Consider the following 22,355-nt stretch of genomic DNA (forward strand, 5'->3'; position numbering starts at 1 on the left):
ACACTAAGATATAATTGAATGGGCCTCAGTTTGAACTGCAACTTTATCCAGCCCTGTTCCCATATGGGAAATGCTTGTGTGCAGACATGTATCAGAAGCAGCAAAGAAATGGTCAGACCATGTTATTTTTTATATTGTATTATTTTATATAAATATTATTTTGGTATTTATAGTTACAGTTATAATAGTTATAGATATTAATTACATTATTTACCGTTATTTTATTTAACTTATTAATGTTATAATTGTTATATTTATTTTATAGTATAATTTAACATTTATCTGTTGTGGCTTGAAGGTAGTATTCTGAGAGCCCTGTCTCGGCTGTACTCAGCAAAGTCCGAGACAGTTAACAAGGCCAGAGATAATACCAGCAAATCCACTTCCACTCAGTCACTTCAAATGCTCATGGACACAGAATAGATAAGGAATGAAAACACATTTTGAGTAAAACAAAAAATGATGAGGTAAATGTCTGTGTTATTCTGTCAGCTTCCACACACAAACTGAACAGGGTGACAAGCTCCCCAGTCATCGATTTCAAGAACCCCCCCGACAAAGTAGCAAAGCCAAAATGTGAGTGCACTGGGCCAAACCTAAAATGCAAACACAATAGCAGCTGCAATGTGTTTTAAGCAAGTCATACCGGCCTGCAGGTCTCTGGGACACTGCAAAACTGGCAAGCGCAGATCATCAGCAAATACGGAAAATGGGGAGGAACCACCTTCTGGTCTGCATTCAAGGCTTCACACCCTCACAGCCAGGCAGCTCGGGGCAGGTCTCTTCCATACTCATGTACTGAGAAAGCATGTAATCGTAGGGATGCACTTGTGCTGGGGAACACAGTTTTGCACCAGGGTAATGGCCTGCATGCCCCCGGATTGTACCAGTTCACCTGTATCTAAGGGAGGGGATCCTTTGAGGCCCAAAGTGATATTGTGGTTCAATTTTCTTAACCTGACAAGAGTTTTTCCTCAAACTCAGGCAGAAGCCATCAAGAAAGATCCTGAAAAGTTAAAAAAGAAGCTGCTGGTGCAATATCTGTCAGGGCTCGTGTTAAATCTTTTTCTTTTGATTGCAGGTTTTAAGCACTGTGGGTACCAGAGCAAGTCAAGATCTGAGAAGTGCTTGAATTATTCTTTTTTGTCCAGCATACCATGAAGCCCATCTAGGGGACGTGTTCAGGTTATGGGAAGCTGTGAAAAGCATGCTGCAACCACGGTGCTATTATTGCTAACAACACCACAGGCTTTGAAGGGGTTTCTATTGGATTTTGGAGCAAATGTCCAATATTGCACTTGCTCTGCAGTCGTGGGCAGGGCAGGCTGCAAGGCTCATTCCAGGTACCTCACAGGACGTCTTTTATCAAAAAAATCCAATAATAGCAAAAATTAACCCTGGGACATATTATTCTACATGCTGACCTTAAAATTGTTCCTAGAAGACACTCACATTTGCTCACTGAGGTCTTTCATTTGCCTTACAAGCACAGATTTCTGAGCTCACAGGCTCACATTCTTCATTTTGTGCTAGGAAAAAGGTCTTGGCGTGGTTTACTGGGGAAAGCATATGGTACAGAGGCCATGCTTTAGCCTTCTCGAGTCTTTCAGTAGCTTGGGAGCAAAATCCACCCTGATATCAGGGGCAATGCCCCTTTTCTGCTGGGATAGCCCCTATTTAAAGCCCTCATGCCTAACAGGAACCTGCCATGTAAATTCATTTTTGGGGCTCTGCCATTTTACGCTGCGTAGGGCTAAGCCTAGGGGAGCAGGCTGGCATGTTTGTCATAATTTCCTCTAGTGCTGCTGGAAGAACTAAAGAGGGAGATTCATAAAGGAAGCTGATGCCCAAAATGCTGTGGTTTGCAAGGCATTTTGGTGCTGCAGTATGCAGGCATTTTGCTCTATGATGCAGCAAGAGCAGGTAATCTGCTTCAGGGAGAGTAAGACAGCAAATACATTTCATACAATATTTTGAGTTCATATGCTTCTTCCATATAACTTAGTGCTTTCCAAATACAGGACAATAACACCCAGCAATTTCCCTGCCAGGAAAGGTCTTCTTTTTATCCCTGTTTTAAAAGCTGAGGCTCAATACGTGAGCATTTGAGATGCCCCGATGAAACAGACCTGCCACTAGCTGCTGTCCCGTGGCCTGTGCCACCTCTGCCATCCCAAACGGACATCTCAGACATGCTGGGGCACTGAAAACAGGACTGGGTGCCTGTGTTTAGAGCAGATGATCTAAGCAGGGTGATCAGCTTGAGAGCACCTTAAAATGCATTGGGCACCCTCAGAAGCAGAGCTCCCCACCCTGCTGTTCCCAAAAGAGCAGAGGCTATGCTGGGACACCAGGCAGTCTGCAGTAGAGACAACCTCTTCTCCCAACCCAGGGCAGCCAGGGCCACAAACCTGCCTCCCCAGGCAAGCTCATTTCATCTGCCTCCTTTGGGCACCAAAATTCAATTTTGTGTAGACCACTGCGAAGCCTGGAGCCAGCTCTGGAAGACAACCCCAGATGTACCATGCAAAGGCACATGAGCTCACAGCAACCACCAGCTTTTGCCTTCCATCTGCTCTGATTAAACATATTTGTGAAAAATTGGCTCTGCATTCCTCCAGGAAATTTTTTTTTAAAAAAAATCTTGAAAGAAAAGCAAAAATGACAAGGGAAAACTGTTTGAGAACTGGGAGTTAAAAACCATGTCTTTTTGAGGATGAAGTCCTTTCCCTTTCCAGCTTCCCCCTTCAACCCTCTGCTACTTTCTGTACAAGGGACAAATTATCTCAGGAATCAAAACTGTCCAGTTCCTTTTCAAAAGGACACAGAGTATGGTGCTATTTTAAACTTTCAAGGTGTGCATTGCAAGGGGAAGGCAGGCAGAACCTGGCTGCCACCCTGGCTGGTTCAGCAGAGCCCCAGCTCCCACCTGGCCCAGCAGCACCTCTGCCCATGAGAGCAGAAATATCCCTGCCTTCAGCACAGCTCACCCCATCAGCACCCAGGGTATGCTGTGGCCAGCATTTTAAGGACGATGCCAGAAGAGGCTATGGCATGTGTGATCACAATCCCCTAAGCCATCTTTCACTACTAATACCAACATTGGTGAGAGCTCGCCTTGAGGGTGTATGAAAAGGAGCAGTGTTACACGTGGCAAGCCTTGTGTGCCTTAGGTAGGGATACTGTATCGCTGCTGTATATTAGATATCAGGTAGGAAATGAACATGATCGATCGTTTCTAAATCAGGCCTCCTCTGGGAGCGCTGCTCAGTGGCTGCGATATATGAGCCCTGATGCGGCACAGAGGTTTTCACCAGCCCTTGTCTGCCCCAGGTGCTGGTGAATGCCACTGGGCTTTGTGATGAGATCCGGACCTTCGTCTGCTCCTTCTGTCTCCAGCCCATCAGCCCATCACTGGTAATTGAAAGCTGCCTGGAAATTACTAGTCAAAGTTCCTGCAGCAGAGGAAAGGCTGCTCTTGTAGATCTTCTCCATGGTTTCCAGCAGCCTCTTGTTATGAATGTCAAATCCTTGCGTTTCCCACGAAAAGAGTTAACAAAGCCTTCACGTGGGCTGTTTGTTATTCTGCTGCTTTTTACATCCCTTTCTCCTGCCCTTTTGAACAGATTAAGAAACCCTCAGATACTGGTACCTGAGGGAAAACTCGGTGGCTCAGCTTATATGCAAATTCTGCATGTTTCTAATTCAAACTGTGTTGATTAGGTACAGTAAATAAGTATTGATTCTGACTAGATGGTTTCTGTAACTAAGCAGCGCAGCAGGAATGAAGCTTTACAACTATTACAGCTGCATGAGCAAATTACAGAGCTCTCATTTATGGGAATAGTTGAAATGAACTGCTCCTGCTGTGCTGATTAGTTAAATAAGCCATCAAATCAGGGAACATAACCATGTGCCGTAACACTGCGCGCAATCTGGAATTATGTATTGGACTGTAACATTCATGATTCATACTGGCTAGTCATCTGTCTAACCAACTCAAGGCAAAGAGCGATTTTTCTTATCCCAAACACATAATGTGATATTTGTTCTCCCCAAATATTTAAATGTAGTTAGACTGTGGTGACTGGATAGGGCTTTAGAGTGTTTGTGAGCATGAACTGCACAGATATTAAATGTTAGCAGAGAGTAGGCAGGAAAGATTTTGTGAACAGGAGCCACATCTAAATTCTAGGCAGGGCTGGCCATGACCCTCATCTACACCAGATCTGAGTGCCGACTATCGGTGCCTTGGCAAAGCGACTTGCATCTGTCAGGTGTGGCTGGTCCCCTCACCCAGCTGGTCCAGCAGGAGAGAATTGCATTAGCAGTCCCATGGTGATTTTTGTGGAGGGTTTACTTTCAGCATTTTTGTCAGTTTTAGTTGTTACACCCACACAGCATGTTGGAAAAAAAAAGACAGCAATGCAGTTTGCACACAGGGGTATGAAGATTTGTGATTATTCCTACTTTTATGATCTTAGACAGTTATTAGCTGCAGTAGGCTCACTACGGCCTCCAGCTGAGCAAATATTCTGCCTTTGGGAAGCTGTACAAGGGGCAAGCACGCTGTCCTCCAACCCCGGTTTTGTGCTCTTTCCTATGCGTTGATTTTCTCTTCCATCCAGACACCATCAGAATTCCTGCTTAGATGGACCTTTGGTCTGGCCCAGTAAGGCTGTCCTCATTTTCTCACTTCTTGTACTGTCCCATCTTGAAACTGCCCTCTGCCTCTTGCAAAATTTCCAAATAGGAAAATGTGGAGAAGGGATACAGGGAACTGTAGAGCTCTGTGTGGTTGGGTGACGTTGGGCTGAGGACTGTGGGTCGCATGAAGGACCAGGAATGAAGACGAATTGATATTGTAGGTAAGGCTGGTGCAGAGAGCAAAAAAGTGACCTCATGGGCTGTGTGGCAGCCCTAAGGGTGCACTGGGAAATGCACTCTCACGGCACACAGCCTTATGTGGGGGTTTCAAAGCAACAAGCTCCTCTTTCAAGCACTTACTCCCTGTTTATCCTTCACCCTGGTCTGTGTATTTTTCCATCAGCAGAGGACAGAGGGGAGGGCTGGGGCACTGCAGGCCGGTGCCAGTCCTCCTACAGGCTCAGCGCTACAGAAAGCTACTGCCGCAAAGCTGAGTAACTCATTCCTGAAGAATATATGTGCTTCTTTCAGACATTTAACTGGATAGCACACTATATTAAGCTTGGCAGCATGCTTTAGTAGGCTTTTGGGGTCATGCCTGGTGGTCCCTGCACAGCACATGTGGATGAGGTATGGTGTTGCATGGCTGGGGAGCAGCACACAGTAAGCCACAACAACAAAACCATGAGGCACCCATTAACAGACTGGATCTGATTTTGCAAAATCTGTCCAGATCTTTGGCTTAAGCCTTGCAGAAATGTGATGCAGGCTGAATATCAAGTAGAGCCTAGTTATATAATGTTTTACAGTGTCTGGTAAGATTGATGACCTGGAAAATAGGATTTGGCACTGCTGCCAGCAACTGAGGAGCATGCTGCCGCCACGTGCAGGTAACAGGGGGTGTCTCGGCCAGGCTGTGTCTACCTCAGGTCCTGGCTTGAGTTTGCTCCTTCCCTGCACTGACGTACCTCCTGACTTCAGACTGACCTCATGTCCATGCTCGGGTGTTTTCCCACTTTCTGTAAGCATCCTGTTGGATACCTCTCAGTGGCCTGGAGAAGGGTATGGACTGCACCCACATCAAGTTTCCAGATGGCAAGGAACTTGTTGGGGGATGCACTTCAGAGTTCCTGCCCGTCCTGAGTGCTCCTCTGGCTCTGTAAGTAGTAATATTGCACTTGCTGGGCAAAATGAGAGTTCATATTTTGCAAGGCAAACCAGTCCTATCCTAACTGGAAGTCCAGATCACCAGGGAATAGGTGAAGCTTTACTTCTGAGATCCACTGGGGAATTATGGGGTTTGCCTCCCAGTCCAAGCACATTGACAAAACAAATCAACTCAGGCTTAACCATGGGTCTGCATACTAGAGCTAATGGGAAATGTTCACTCCTGATTTACATTGCTACAAGCAGGAACAGGATCACACTTCTGGTCTATCAGGCAGGCTTCATGGACTACCTCTGGACCTCCAGAGGTCCCATCCATCCTCAACCATTTTGTAATTCCACAATCGTATTTATTTAGCACCTTCTCACAGAAAACATTCACGGTATTGTACAATATTCTGTTACAAAAGCCCAGTGCAAATACCAACTCCTGGATTAAAAATTAGAGGAATAAATTAAATTATAGAAGAAACAGAGGTGGGCAGGAGGGTTTATAAAGGGCTCAGCTCTGGCAGATATTTCAATGACAGTGAATTTCTATTACTCACCCTCAGTTCAGATCTGACACCCAAACAATATAAAAATGCACATCAAAAACATTATAATGTATAACTTTGCAGTACTCTTCAGAGTAAGCTTCAACACAACTCCATCTGGATAAGGAAGTTGTTACAGGAGCATGAAAAGTTGAAAGCAGACAGACCATCATAATTAACCCCTAATTATTGCCATGAATAAACAAATATTGCAATAAAAATAAAGAGTGATTTCTATCTAAAATAATCCTCCAATTCTTTTTGGGTATAAAAGTATATCACAATCAGGAAAACAAATATGTAAAGGCAGAAAACCTAATTGGACCCTATGGGGAGCTCCATCTCCTTGGGACGCTCCGCTGAGGCATTGCAGAGCCCTTCTGAGCTGAACCGAAGCCAATGTTTCCCAGAAAGCATGCAAAAAGTCCAGCCACATTAGCCTCTAGGAAGAGAAAAACAGTGGCTTTAGAAGTGAACTCTTCACTGCAGCTAAAGCTACAGGGAACAGCTTGCTAAGGAGGGTTATGTGAGGGCAGGAGTTTCAAGAAGGACTGAGAAAAGGAGAGGAAGTTCCTGATACCATCTACTGTTTTGGAAAGACTTGAATTGACTTGGGTTTGTGCCTAGATTCTCCCATGGTCTATGGGGTGGAGGTGGTCCTCCGAGCTATACTGGGAGCCTGTGGTTCATGGTGGTAGGGTGCTCCCCCTCTCCGGCAACATGCGGTTCCTGAATCACAGCTGGGCACTGGGGGTCTCAGTGTCCATCCCACCTGCCCGTAAGGCCAGTGGCAGATGTGGGCAGCAGTCCTGCACATCTGGAGAACTCCAGTGGGCCCCTCTCCCCACTGCTGTGCCTCCCAGCACAGTGTAGGTGGGAAACACTGGTAAGGTCATGACCTTGCATCCTCTTTGCTCTGACATAAAGCAACATAAAGCACACAGTAGAACACCACAGGTGATGCATGAAGTCAACAGACTTATTTCAGGTAGCTAAAAGCAAACCTTGTTTTTGCCTCTAGGCCTGGGCTGCTTCCCATTTCAGGGAGCACAGAGGGAAGCTGTGACTCAGCTGCTCTCATCTCACATATTGCAAAGTCCATATTATTCAAAAACGATGTCACCAGAGGAAAGCCATTTCAGAAACACAGCCCAGGTAAACCCTGGGCAGAGGGTTAGAGGTGCGGGGACTTTGAGAAGCAGAGGTGTTAAGGGGATCACATCTGAATGCCTCCTATGTAAGCCCAGGTGCTTGACTGGGCAGAAACAAACATAAAGGATGCTGCCTACATGGGACCATTCCCCCAGCCTCCCTCATCCCTTCCCCAGCCACTTTTTCACAGCCTTTTCAATTTTCACTGTCTTTTTCACTTCTGCTTCTCATCATGGGACCTTCCCGTGGCTCTGCCTGCTGTATTGGATTTCAGCTTCTAGGTACCAACTGACTGGCTGCGGTCAAGATGCCATCTCTTTTAAAACTGTGGTCCCTAAGCCCTGCTGTAAAAGGGTGTTACAAGATACTGAATTTATAAAAAAAAAAAAAAAAAAAAAAGGAAGAAAAAGCAGAGTATATTAGAATCAGGAAAATAAATTCAGAAGTGTATGAATTCCTCAAGAGGAATGTGATGATCATTTCAGTTTTACTAGTGTTGCATATGCTTGCTGGCTCTATTTAGAAAGTGGTAGGGGGTTGCCTTGTCTCCATTGCTATTCATATTACCTGAGCATTTCCCACAGAGCAGACGCAGCTTTGCAATTTCATTTTACTTTTCATTTTTCCTCCCCAGCCTGCTGGGAAATCACTGCAGAAAGCACAGAGCTGCGCACACGTGCGCCTGAGCACAGTGCATGGCAGGCGAACGATGCCAGCCCTGCCCCGGGGCCGGGAAGCGGGGGCATCCCAGAGCCATGCACCCGCACCCGCTGCATCCCACAAGGAGTCTGCGTGCAGGAGCATTCTCACCGGAGGCTTTGCCTTCCCCCTGTAAGAAGAAGGTACAGTGGCAAATTAAATTCTGGAGATGGTGGATTTAGTCAAATACAGGCCCCATTTCAAATGGCTGCAAGATCATGCAGTAGCTTTCCTCTGCTGGCATAAGCTATGGTGTATTGCTTAAGACCTCAGGCTGTATCCAGCCCTCTTGATCTCTGCCCTGTGCTTTTTGGGGAGTTTTGTGGAGCATCTTCCCAACAGAGAAGAAGGAGCAGTGTCTTTTGGCTTCTCAGGTCAACTGCTGTCTCCAAGAAAAGAAGTTCATCCTGGCCGGTGTCACCACTTGCAAGATTAACCATCCTGCAGAAGTTATGTGCCAGTTTTGCCTGGCCCATGCACAGTGGCAGCTCTGGCAGCCTCTCAGCACCACACCTGGAAGACAAGAGGAGACCAGGACTACATGGGTGAGGAATGGGAAGAGAGACAGGTCCACAGAATGGTAAAGGTGACATCTGTGGAGATCAATGGGGCAGCCACTGCCGTGGCAACCTCTCAACACCAGGCTGGCTCTGGGAAGCTGCTGGGCAGCAAGGCAGTACAAGCACATCAACAGGTCTTCTGCAACCCTCTTCCAGCCTGGTCCTTCAGAAGATATTTCTTCATGGACACTACCACCTCCAACTTTTCTGGCAGGGCACGCAATGCCTGTGTTTCCTAGCCTAATTGACACCGTGCACACAGCTCAGGACCTACATGGTGCTGTGCAAAACCAGACTCACTGTGCAAGCCCTGACTCAGGTGGGTTTTTGCTTTTGAAGCTATTCAAAACGATCCCTTCAAATGCCACCTGTGCAGCTGCAGAAGGGCAGTAACATGGAACTAAAGAGGCAATGTGAAGTTCAGGACAGCAGATCAACATCTCCTGCTCCTTTACAAGGCTCCTGATAACTTGGACCAAAAGCATCAGGCTATTGCTTTCTGCATTGCTTTCTCCCCCATTTTTTTTTCCTTTAGCCTGCACTCTCTGATGGTGTGGGCTCCTTGCCTCTGGCTACCCCAGTGGCACTCAGGAAGCCCCAGCCACAGCTGGCATCTCCTGACAGCACCTAACACTCCAGATGCATATCTGCTGACTTTTATTGATTCTTCCAGCACTGTTTCTGGGGCCCCAGAAATAATAATTGTGACTTGTCTGTGAGCAAAGGAGCAGTGTGAGGACCTATTAAGAAAAATATTATTAAGAAAAACAGAGTTAAGAAAAACAGAGGGAAAAAAAAAAAAACCAGAAGATGTGTCTTCTGGCATGTAAGAAGGAGAATGGAAACTCACAGTGGGAGCTGGTAGAGGCAGTGGACTTACAAGTGTCATTGAGTTGAGTGGGGTCCCAGAGCCACTAGCAGACCTGAGGTGACTCCTCCAGCAAGGGAGGTCTGCATGAAGCATGGGCAGCAGGGACCTGGGCTGCAAATCCTGGGGCTGAAGGCTGTGAAGAGACTGAATGTGCTGAGGATGGGCATGGAGGAAGAGGCAGGAGATACCACCCTCACTGGGGGCTGACTGGGTCCCCATCATCTGCGCTGGCTCCTTCCCCTTCCTTCACCAGCTCAGTGGGTGCTGAGGTCAAAGGCAAAGGTCTGGTGCGGAGACCTAGTCTTTGAGCACCATTCCACTGAAAGAAATGCTACATGGGCCCAAGATTGCATAGAGCGGGGGGGGGGAGGGGCAACATGTGTGAAGAAACACCATGAAGGAGGAAGGAAAATGCTGGAGAAAAGCCTGTGGTAGAGCTGCAGGAGGTCAAACTGGGGGAAGGCAGAGTCTGCAATGGCAGAACTGGCCCAGGCTCAATTGCAGGAAAATGATCTCTTGAAAACAAAGTTAACCCAGGATAACTGCTTTGGGGAACCACAGTCCTCAGTCCAATGTCATCTGTACCACTGCAGTTAGGTATATTTGGGTCCAAGGACCTGCGTCTTTGCTGCTCTGATTTCTCTTCTTTATAATTAAATGTAATTATAGGTGGATGTCTGGTTAATTACTCATGTCACATGAGTGCATTTTCCCACAGACTGTGTGACATCTACTGCTGACAGTGAGTTGCCCCCTCCCCAATCCTGCCGGCATGGGAGTGAGGAGGAGATTTTGCCTCTCATTTTACAGCTAAGGCAGCTGAATTTTGTTGGCTTCTGGCACTCTTGGTATATTCTCAAGGCAAGTCAATTTTAGGGCTGTGCTGCATTTGAATGGGTAAGTATTGTGAAAACTTTCATTCTCCCCTTTGGTAGGAGCTTATTGCAACACAGGGCACCCTGAATTTCAAATAATAAGGTAATTGCATCATCACCTAATCAGTTGCCTTAGTAACAGATTTCCTAAATTTCCCTGTTGCATTTGCATGTTCATAAGTATGAAAATCAGACGTGGGAGAAGGAAAGGAAACAAAAGAAAATCCAAGGCTTTGTAGGATGCACTCCTGACAGGAAGGCACCTGTAAGGCTGTTTGCTGATTGTCCTGCGCTTTGTTTACTCACCTTTGTCATGTCTGTGGCCCCCTCAGTGACGCAGCAGCAGCTGGTGTCAGCTGAACGTTGGAGGGGCAAGCCTGGAAAATTACTGGCATCTTCCCTGCAAGGTTTGGTGGCACAGAGAGAAATAGATTATGGACAAATCTTTGTATTGGTAACTACCAAGGGAGATTTAAGGCAGGGCTGGGAACCCAGCAGATAATGAATTTACAATTTTAAGAAAGCTTGGGGTAAAAAGCTTGGGTGTTGGAGTGATGCTTATTCAATGATGCTCAATTCAGCAAAGGTTACCTCAGCAGAGGTCATTTTGGAATTTGCAGCAAGCTTTCCAGATCAGCTCCCTGCTCAACCCAGACTCAGATGGCCCCACTTGCACACTCAGAGGAGGCTTTGGATGTGATGCTGCTTGCCTTTTCAAGGGCTTTTCTCCTGTCAGATCCACTGCAGCTCAGTAAGCAGCAGCCTCTTGAATGTAACACTGAGCCTCAACAAGCAGCTTCAGCCTTTCTTGAACTAGCAGCAGATAAGGGACCGTGCAGCCTGGACCTGGAAAGGCTGCTTTCCTTCTTCCTGGCAAGCTTCACAGTAGAAATGTGAGTTGGGACTGACCTGGAGATAATGGTGGGGAGAGGGTCAAGGTACCTGGGGTTAGCACTGGATGCACACAGTACCAGTGCCTGTGCCAGTTGTAACGGCCTGAGAGCAGCAATCCTTGCGGAAGGACAGGAGCTCATTGACACGGGCATGAGCCCTGCTTATCCTGCTGGAGCTTCTGCCAAGCCTGGAGATAGGAGGGACAGGCTTCCCCCTGCCCTGGACACCCACAGCTCCAGGCCCCTAGGTCTGTGGACCCCCCGTACTGCCCTCCCCTGCTTGTCCTTAGAGGACATACTGTGTGAAGGCACTGGGGAAAATGGTTCTTTTTGGTACTCTCCACAATTTTTGGCCTAATCTGCCTTTGAGGAGGGAGCTAAGGGCACCAGTGAGGGTGCTGGACTGGCCAGACTCCCCACCTCACCCCGCACTGCCAGCACTTAGCTTTGAGACCTCTCCCATAAAGAACAAGCAACTCACAACAACACAGAGGTACTTCTCATTGTGTAAACACAACCTGGTTGATAAAGCTGAGAGTGAACTCCAGTCACACATTATGAAGTCCAGCTCAAAGAAGACATGTCACTGCACCCACCCTGTAGTCACCCAGTGCTGCTCACATGTGGGATGGGAGCAAAGGCTACAGTGGGAGGTCAACAAACATAGCAGATGATAGATACACAGACGGTGCAATGTGGCTGTTATATCAGGAGTCTTGTTTTTGATTCCCATGTTTAGTCTCAAACTGAGTAATGCGCATGTGAAAATTAAAGCACGCCTTGCTAAAAGGTGAATGTTGAATACAATGAATTAAGAAAGCACAGTATATAGAGAGCACTGTAATTATATCATCAGGGAATATCATGTACACTGTGCAACGCTGTGATTCATGATGTTACAAGTAAACAACAGGAGATTAAAAATGTTCTTGGGTTCTCATCTGTAATGTAGCCCAGTTTAAGGTTATACTTATCAAAATGATCAGTGGAAAACTACTGTATTTCAGAGCTTCAGTGGAAAAACACTGTATTTCAGAGCTGAGACAACCGAGTCAGAGACGAAGGTCTTGCTAGGAGAGCTGGGTGCTGAGACCACAAGCAAGGTCCTGGAGTATCCCCAGGGACTTCCAGAGACTGAAAATACTGGGGAAAACATTACTGGATCTTTTGGGCATGGCCATGGGAGGCAGGATTATCCCCATTTTACAGATCAGTTACTTGAAAAACACTTCCTCAAGGGAAAATGACAATGTATTTTCTGAGCCAGGAGAGCAGTGGGGCATATTCCTGCCCCTGCTTGATCTGCCAGAGCATGTTACCTTTGGTGGGTACCGGTACCCTCCGCCCAAACATGCAGCCCCCTCTCTCACGGCAGCACTTCTCTTTTCTCACCACGCCAGACAGGAGAGAGTTTTCTTTACGTGTTGTTAAGAAAGGCTTCAACAAATACTCAGTGTCAAGTGGCAGGAACCATCATCCCAGGCAGTTGCTTTGGTAACTCGGGCATGTACGTGGGGAAGTCGTCTTACACAAGGGCAGGAGATGGGAAGCAGAGTCCTGAATCTACTCACCTATTTCATCTCCCAGAATTGGAAATTGTAAGAAATAATTTCAGTAATCCAGGCACAAACTTGCGATATAAAAAAGACAAAGTGCAAATGCAGGAAACCCTGACAGTGTGGGACAGGATTTCCCTGAATATTAAGATGAAGGCAAAGGATGCTATACATGAAATTATTAATTTCTGAAATAAGTCCAGAAATGGAACTGAGTGTAAACAAAGGGAATATTAGTACTGGATGTTTAAGAAACTTAATATTCATATAAATTTTCTCAGCTAATCTGAGAGGTAAAAAACCCCAGCTCTCTGCTTTTGTCCATGACAGCAAGGCACTATACTGAGAAGGAGAAGCAGGGAGCTGGCATTCAGGTGGACTGCTGATCTGTGTAGCACCTGCAACAAGTCTCATGAGGAGCAGTACCAGCAGTGAGGTGAGTCCCGATGAGCTCTTTGCAGCAATACCTATGGGAGAGACAGAGATCCCTGCCTGTGCTGTAGCACTATCCCTGTGGTCACTGCATGGTGGCAGAGAGATGTGGTCACTGCACGGTGGCAGAGAGGTGGCTGGTGCTCTACCTTCCCACATGGTAGAGGAGGCACATTGAAAGAGGACCGTGTCTCTACAGTTGCTAACATGCAGATTTAGACATCTGATCAAGAGCTTTCTTACTACCAGAGATGCTCACTACTCACTAATCCCTGTCAGGCCTCTCAGTTTTAAGTACCTTTCATAAATCTGAGCCCCTGTACAGATTCAAGGTGTTTAGTGGCACTGTTGGGCCAGTGAAATGATCTTCCTTAGTGGCAAAGCTGGGTCCCTGCCCTCTTGATCTGAGGTTTACCAGAGTTGATTGAGAAATTCAGTGGGGTTTTGACCAGGTCCCATCATTGCTATTGTCAACATGAATGACAGGTATTAAACCTGTGAGGTGATACACTTCTAGCCTGCTTACAGCCATGGCTGATGCGTTCATCCAAATAGGCCATAGAATTTGTGGATGTGCTAAATCCATGAGGAAAGATGCTAACATAACTGGGCATGTTTGAACTAACAGCTGAGACTGTGTCCTTCCAGCCAGCAGCTGGGTGTGGGGTCTGGGGTCAGGCAAGCATGGAGGGAGCAAAAGGGGGAAGTGTGTCACTGCTGCTGACTTCATGAACTAATGGGGACTGGGGACACTGCTCCAGCTAGTACAGTGTGCTGCTGAAGGTACACAGCTGGGAGCACGTGGCCAGTGAGCTGTGTGGTATGCTCCAAGGAAAGCTTTCCTGCTTATCCCCTTGCTCCCAAACTGACCTACCTGTGGGATCATGCAGGGATCAGAAATTGGAGCTCAGCAAGAGCCCCCAGAGTTTGTCTAGGAGAAAGACAGAGCTGTCTTCCCACAGGCAGCACCGGGATCAGGTAGCCAAGGCAAGGATGTCAGAGGTACAAAAGTCCTTATGGGCTTTCAACTCCATGCAAAAGCTGTATTTGACTAGTCTTGACCCAAGGACAGTGAAAAAAAACAAAACAGCAATAGATTTCCTTGGGCTTGAGTGAAAGCTGTAGCAGAGCTTTACTGACAGAAACCAGGCAAGTTAATGGTGCTACAGAGAGGCCAGTAATGCTGGCTTTTATTTCACTTCCAAGTCTTGATTTCAGACACTTCTCAAAGTGTTGCTATAGCTCTCTCTGTCGGTAAGAAAGGACTCAGGGGCAGCCAGTGCTGCCAAGTGAACACTGAAGGACATTGTTATTTGACTGCTGCTGTCCCAAGGCTCTGCTCCAGCTCTCTATTATCTCACCACAACCCAGTGGTGACTCTAAGGAAAATCCTGCTCACCATAAACCTACCAAACAATGCACTGGAAATGTAAAAGTGTTTGTCCTTCATGTTATTAAACAATTAGGGGAAAATCTCTTTTTGTACATAGGCAATTAATAGTTGCTACATTAAACCATAAAATAAAACAAGAACTTGATTACTAAAGCAATTTACCAAAGCTCATTATTGTTACATATACAATAAAGGACATTACTGTAGAACAAATGCCAATTTGGAAGAAAAAAACAGAAAGGGATGGTACCCCCTTGCTTGCCCTTTGAGGAATGGCAGAGGGGAATCTGCTGTTTGGAGGTGCCCCAAGACTTGACCATCACCCAGATGCGGTTGCTTTTGGGAAGAGACACCACAAACAACACAGCTCTGAGGCAGAGCGCGAATGGTGCTTAGTGCTGGGACAGCACTTGAAGTGGTGCACAGAGGCTTGTGTGCAGCGGAGAGCGCTCTGGGGTATTTTAAAAACCTTTCCCAGTGAAATAAAAATGACCCCTGGGAAGGGAAGAGAGGGTTCAGTATCCCTTATGTCAGCCATAGCGCCCACAGCACTTTTTACTAACCCAAGGATGTTACATTGGACAAAAAATTCACATCCAGTGTTGTTGCACTAGGACACATGCTCCTTGCAAGACCTTAGTAATTTGAGGTGACTTCTGGTGAGTCATCTCCTGCCCTGCTCCTCCCAAGACCATCACCAGAGCCATCAGCCCATCGAAGGGCTGTCTGTGGGCACACAGGGAGCCTGGAGCCACTGTGGCAGCGGGGGGAACCCATAAGCAAGGAGGAACCAAAGGTGGGAGAGGGGCACCCAGTGTCTGTGGGTGTGTGGGGTCTGAGTGCAGCAGCTGGAATGAGAGCAGGGTCAGAGGGACGTGTGCCTGGGGTGCCACCATGGGAGAGACCGGACATGCAGTCCTGGGGACTCACATGCCTGGGTGGCGGCCACTGGGCAGACTGGGATCCAGGGGTGACCACTGGGCAGGCTAAGCATCTGAGCCTCATTGCTGAAGGAATTCACACTCCACGTATGTATAATTTCCACTGACGGGGTGTCATCCTGATCAGCCAGAGAAGGGAACAGGATGAGGCCACTGGTGCTGTTTGTGTTTACGTGAGTGCTCTCTGTGTAGATCAGTGTGTCCGGCCATGTGTATGTTTGTGTTATATATGTGTGCTTGTGTGTGAGCCTACAGGGAATACATGCTCAACCTTGTTACTAGCTGGACCTGGGGGCTTGGAGCTGCGGCAACCTCGCCTCTATCGGACTGTTTCCTAACAGCTTACGCATTCCCCTTCAGTCTTCCATGTAAAGGCGGGAACTTTAGTGTCACATGTGGATGTCACACATGGTAGCAACGTGTCCTCTAGCAGTGCCAGGAAGAAAACTGCTGAAGACTTCCTCAGCAGAGGGGAAGGAGGCAGGAGGATGCCTTCCAACGCCTGCCCCTCTTTGTGCGGGAAGCACTCGAGGGGCAGGAAGCAACAGCGGCCCCAACCAGCCCTCCGCCTGCCCTCGCCTCGACACAGCAGGCTCCCTGGGCCCCCCTGAGCAGCAAATTTCTGACAACCAGCAAAGCCTGCATTTGAGAATGGAAGAGAAGCTTTAGCAAGGTCAGGCCACGGTGAAAGTGCTTTTCTGCTCCACACTGTGCAGATGCAAACTGACACTTGTGCTGCACAGGTTCCTTCCACTTTCCCTTGACTTTTCAGTGTTTATTCCTTGTTTTTATCACCTAAAATAAAACTTTTATGGCAGGGGGGATAGTATCAGTCCTATGCCTCATAAACCAGGCCTCCAATGCTGTTTGGAGCCATTCTGTTCCATGATTAAAGCTGGGCTGGATATTTTATTCATAATGAGCATGTTAGACGTTTTCTGTGATGTTTGTGCTTCTCCCTCCTCAGGCCCTCCCCTTTCAGGGCATTGACGTGGGTAATGATTTCCTCTCTGCAGGAGCAGAGTTCAGAGCTTCATACCAGGAATAAACATGCAATTTAGCCAAGGGTGAATTCATGACTCTAATTCATATTCTGAAACAGGGCAAGTCTTTTGCTTATAGACAAACAGATCATGTGGTTGCAATTGAAATTTAGGCATCAAAACACTAAACGTGACATTTGCAGAGGGGCATTCTAATACAAGTGGTGAAAAAGTAAGGGGGCACAAGCTGTTCCTCTCTGGCAGCTCCCTCCCTGGGCCCTCCCTTTGCCATTAGTGTCCTTGCCAGGGTGTAACCCTGCACTGCTTTCCTTGTTAAACACGTGGACTTTATTTTGGTAAGTTAAAAAAGGCATGGAAATGAGATGCACTCCATTTGGGAGGGAAGCTGAGGATCTGCAGAGGCTGTTGAGCCACTTTGAAAAAAGGAAGCATGAAAATGAAAAGACAGGCTCCTTCATCAGCTGCCAGCCACACAAGGATCCTGGGAGCACCTGGGTGGGATTACATCCTTTGTACCTGCAAAAAGGCAAGGCATGCGTGATGCACTACAGACAGACCTGAGAAGGAAGGAAATGCCCCCCAGGAAAGGAAATGTAGCTTTGTCCTGATTATTCAGCTTATAAAAAATGAAGAGTAAAAAAGTCTGATGGAGGGACGACACACAAACAGTCTCAAAAGCTTTCAGAGCCATGAGACTGTTGCACCGAGTGGTCTCATTCCTACAAAGACATGTAGTTAATGTTAGAGGTTGAGCAGCCCCAGCAGACAAACCTAAGCATGCATTTATATTCCCTGCCAGACTACAGCATCTGTTTGCTGCTTAAATGCTGCATCAGAGGTGTGGGAAGATGGACAAAGGATCAAGTCAGCATCTCTGGAAATCTGGGGTTGGGGCTGATCATTCCGTGCTCCTGCATGGATGGCAAACCTCCCCAAAGAGGCCTTGCTCTCCTCTCACACTCAAGTAGGTGTGCAGTATAAACACAGGCATGCACAGCTTCAGGAGTCACATCAAATCCATGTCTGAAGTAGTTCACATCAGGAGGTAGTTAACGTGCAAAATCAGCCATGTACTGAGAGCTGAATCCTTTACCCGGAGTGTTACCCAGGGTTACGGATGCAGGTGTCGCTCGGTGAGGTGCAGATGTGGGGAAGGCTGGTTTATCTGTATAAATGTGTCCTTCATCCCCTTGCCTTTGCATGGCAATAGCTCAGCTGCCCTGTGTCCTTTAGGACATCCTCCCACAGGCAAGAAACAGCACATGTTGTTTCAGGTTTCAAGTGTCCTGTGTCTCAATTACCTGAGTAAGTCCACCGCCCACCTGGCTGCTGCCATGAACAGCTGGATTTGCTCTGCCCTACCCTCCACCAAGAGCTGCGATGGTCCTTCCCTGAGGAGCAGCCAATTTTCATGGCACATGTAGGATAATTCACCCCGATACCTCCATCCTGCCATCAGACTTGACTGAAACAGGCCAGCAGGTTCACAGGGGTTTTGGGAGAAGGGACAGATGGGACCAATAGACAGCCAGGCAGATGGGCAGCCTCATCACATCAGCCTTGTTTCTTTAGCAAACCAAGCTAAAAATAAAAACAGTTGGAGATGGACATTTGAAAAGCTTAGAATAAGGCACAAATGTCATGTGAATCATAGGGCCTAAAAGGATGCCTGGGCTATCTCAGGCAACCGCTTTGTGCTATTCCTTTAATACAGCATCCTCAAGGATGGTTTGCTCTTTCACTCCACCTACTCAATGGAAAGACTGAATTACTCTTTATTCATCTGGTCACTGCACCTATCCTCCTAACTTCCGGCCTGAATTTGTGTTACTTTATTGAAACAAGAACTTAGACTGTGTCCAATGAATTTTAAGTTAAAAGGAAAAGTAAAAAGTCAGGAAAAATGATGCCAGATATATACAAGCCGAGACTAATATTTGGGAAACACAGACTGCAAAAGGTCTGTTGGTCTGAATGTGTGTGAATGATGGTGCTTTGTATTTGTGTAACGCCTCTCAGACACTGTGCTCAGGAAGCCAAGGCTGGACTATGACCCATGTTTCTGAAGCCCAGTCTCATGAACACTGGTTCAGGGTATGTGTCTTTTCATTATCCCTGGTACTGATGCTATTTCTAGTGTAACAGTTCACAAACCCCTTGCTCTGCAGCAAGGTCCTGTTCTGCATGGTGCTGGGGTTAGAAAAAAAGAAAGACCACTCCACTGGTCAAAAATCCTTCACTGTTGCAAGATGTCTTAAATTAAAAGTGAAACTGAGGGTGAAATAACAGCGAGCAGAGAACCAGAAAACATTTTGTATATGCTAGGAAGTACTAGCTTGTGCAATGACTTTTCTCATCAGCCTTCGCTTGGCTCCTCGAGAGGAGAGGCAGTTTTTCATGCAACAGTCACCACTTTGCCTGAAAACCACAGCAACAACAGGGCTGTTACAGTGCTGCGTAACAGTCCTGACATCGCTGCCCAGAGGAGACAGCCCCAGGATCGGACTGCAGGCTGTCAGGAAACAGCTACTACTGCATGTCAAAGGCATGCTGTATAGTGAACGCACAAGCTGCACCAGCCTGTATTTTGATGTGGATCAAGTAAGGCACCTTTGGGCCACATACAGCAGCAGCTGGACCTTGCTTTCCCCCTTACGCTCTGCAGCAGTTTGTTTTGTAGCAGCGTCTGGAGAAAAGGATCAAGTTGAAGGAGTTTAGCAGGTGCCGTAAAAACACAAATGAAGTCTGTGCTGTGAAAACCTCACCAGTCAACACATCAGGGCACTACAGATGGATGAAATACAATGAAAATGAAAACAAAATTATGAAGAGACTGTATAGGAGCTAGAGCAGAGGGATTAATTTACTCTAATTAAAGCATTTGTACAAGGAGAAACAGATACCTCCAGAGCAGTCCTCATGTCCTAAGGTACAACGTGTCACATGAAACACTCTCTAGACAGGCCTGTTGATACCAGACAGCAATAAAAGGAGCTCTGGATGCCAGACACCTGCCTGAATTAGGTGTGATGAATTGCACCTGAGAGTTGAGAGCACAGTGTGGTGGTTTCAGCCTTGTGGGATTTGTGGTGGATTACTTTTTAAAAAAAAAAAAAAGTATTAACAAAGGATTTCATGGTCCCATGACAAATTCCTGGTCCAGTGTTTCAGTATGACAAGTAGGTGCTGTGTTAGTCGAGGGCTTTCCCAGGGTGGAGCAGAGCCACCTGAGGAGACTGAAGAGGATGTGCCATGAAGGAGAACATGGTGGGGGAAGCCCTGAAGGTGTCTCTCGAGCCTGTTTCACATGAGCAACACCAGTCTGGACCTGCTACAGTGGATACAGCAGATATATGGCAGGGGATACAAACCCAGATTTGCCAAGAGTCTGAGGTTTTCATACAAATCCTCTTCTAGTTAATAAGGTTCCCAGGACTGAAGCAGCAGTCACTCCCTAAGCTATGATGACTGCTTGTGATCAGGAAGCTTGCTTTTCCTAAAAATCGGTGTTTCCCTTCAGAAATGCAAGACCAACTTTTTTTTCAACGTCCTAGTGACATGTGCATGGGGAGCAGCAGCCATGCCAGCAGCAGGAGGTGGTGTGGAGGGAGCAGCTGAGCACAGGTCCTGGGGAGAAACATGAGAAACCTGTGACTTTCCCAGAATGTCTTTTGTTCGCTTGACAGGACAGAGGAGATGGGGAGAGGCAGCGGTGACGTGTCAGGTTATTATCACCTGGGTGTGAAGGGCCCTCAGAGAGGCCAGTGAGGTACTTTGCCAGCAGGGCAGGTCTATGCCTGGGTTTGCCCACATTATGCAGCCCACTGGCATCGTTGCACCTTCCTAGCTATAAATGCCAAGCTGGCCAGGCAATATGCAGGGAAAAGGCTGTTTCACTCCAAATCAGGGCATGTTGCATCTGCCTCCAGCACACAACCTGCCAAGCAGGACTGGGCATCCTCCCTGGACTCCTTGCTTGCAGACAGGGCATGGGGTGGTCACCTCCAGCTCCTTCGGGAGTGAGGCAGTGCTCTTGGGGTGGAACAGGTACAAATGCATTTAGAGGAGAGGACCTGCAGCCTACAGTTGCATTTATGCCTAAGGTGAAGGGAGCTGACAGGCAAATCCTACTCAGGGCATGTGCAAGGAGAGAGGTGGGTCTCATCTGCAGGCACCACCATCCACCCCTGCAGTGCCATCCCCAGCGATGTCCTACAGCTCCAACATCTTCCTCCATGAGTGGGTGGGCTGGCACAGACCTGCACATCTGTCACTTTGCCACAGACCCTTACATCTGAGGAACCCAGAAACCCTTTACCTGGGATCTTCCTCTAATTAAGGCATTGTCCAGTTGAGGGATGGGAATGTGACTGACTAATGCTGTACAGTTCAGTAAGGGACTGTAGGAAAGAAACAAGGAAAAGAAAGTCTCCATATTAGTGAGATTCTGTTCTTCTGTGAACAGAAAAATGAAAATACCCCCTGAAGGCCTTTCTGTGGTGAAAATGCTGTGATTCCAAAAAATAATTAGTCAGAGTTCCTAAGTTTCTCCTTCTTTTTTTTTTTTTTTTTTAAAAAAAAAAAAATACAGCTGATTCACTTAGATATAAATCGAATTCACAGAGGTGCAAGACAAAGCTTTTTCTTAATGGATCCTGTATATTTTTGTGTCTCATTGTGAGGGTGTCTTCTGCTTCAGCAGTAGCTATCAAAGGACATAAAGACAGAGCTAAAGAAGCGTGGTGTTTTGTCAGTTCTGTAACTCTAGTTAACCTCAGATGAGAAGGACACTATTGCTGAAATATAATAACAAACAACTGGGAAACATGATCTCCTGTTTCTCAAGTGATCAAACAAATTATTCATCTTTCTAAACTGAACCTAAACTGACAGCAACCTTTTCATTTAAAGAAAATTAAGGATCTCAGACTATCTAACATGGATGATTATTTTTTTGTTGTTGTTTTCCCCCTTAATTAAATGAAAGAGAGTTTCAGAATTTAAACATTCCCACAATCTGTTGCATGAATGCAAATTTTTTCCGTGATTATTCATGCAGCGCAGCAGAAGGCTGAAACCAGCACTGTTAATTCCCCAGTGATTCCTCCTGAACATATAGGGTGCATACAGAGAGTTACAGTAGCTCCTCAAGACCCGCCACATAGGACCTTATTATGCCAAGTCGTGCACAGAGTAATAGGAAATGGCAGTCTGTGCTCCAGAGTTTCCACTCTAAAGCAGAGGCTTAATGTGATGGAGAGGCTGGGAGCGACAAGGAGATGCCCTCTTTCCCCCGTCACATGACCCCACACCGTGCACACCTGGTGACGTTTGACAAAGCAAAGCCTGGACCATTGCACAGCTCCTTCCCTGGGTCCCCACTGTGGTTGTGTCCATCCCTGCTTAGCAGCAGGATGAGGCAGGGCAGATGCAGGATGAAGGTGGAAGAGATGGATAAAGAAGTGAGACATGCTGTTTTGAAGGTGGCAGCTCTGCCCGATGCAGCTGTGAGAGCCCGGGGAGCTGGGCTGACTGGGGCACAAGGGCTTGTCACACCGTGGGGCACAGCTGCCCAGAGGGTCAGTCATGAGCACAGTGCACCTTGTGCCATTGCCATCGAGTGTTTTGC

The sequence above is a fragment of the Strix uralensis genome, chromosome 2, assembly GCF_047716275.1.
Source record: "Strix uralensis isolate ZFMK-TIS-50842 chromosome 2, bStrUra1, whole genome shotgun sequence".
In the NCBI taxonomy this organism is placed as follows: domain Eukaryota; kingdom Metazoa; phylum Chordata; class Aves; order Strigiformes; family Strigidae; genus Strix; species Strix uralensis.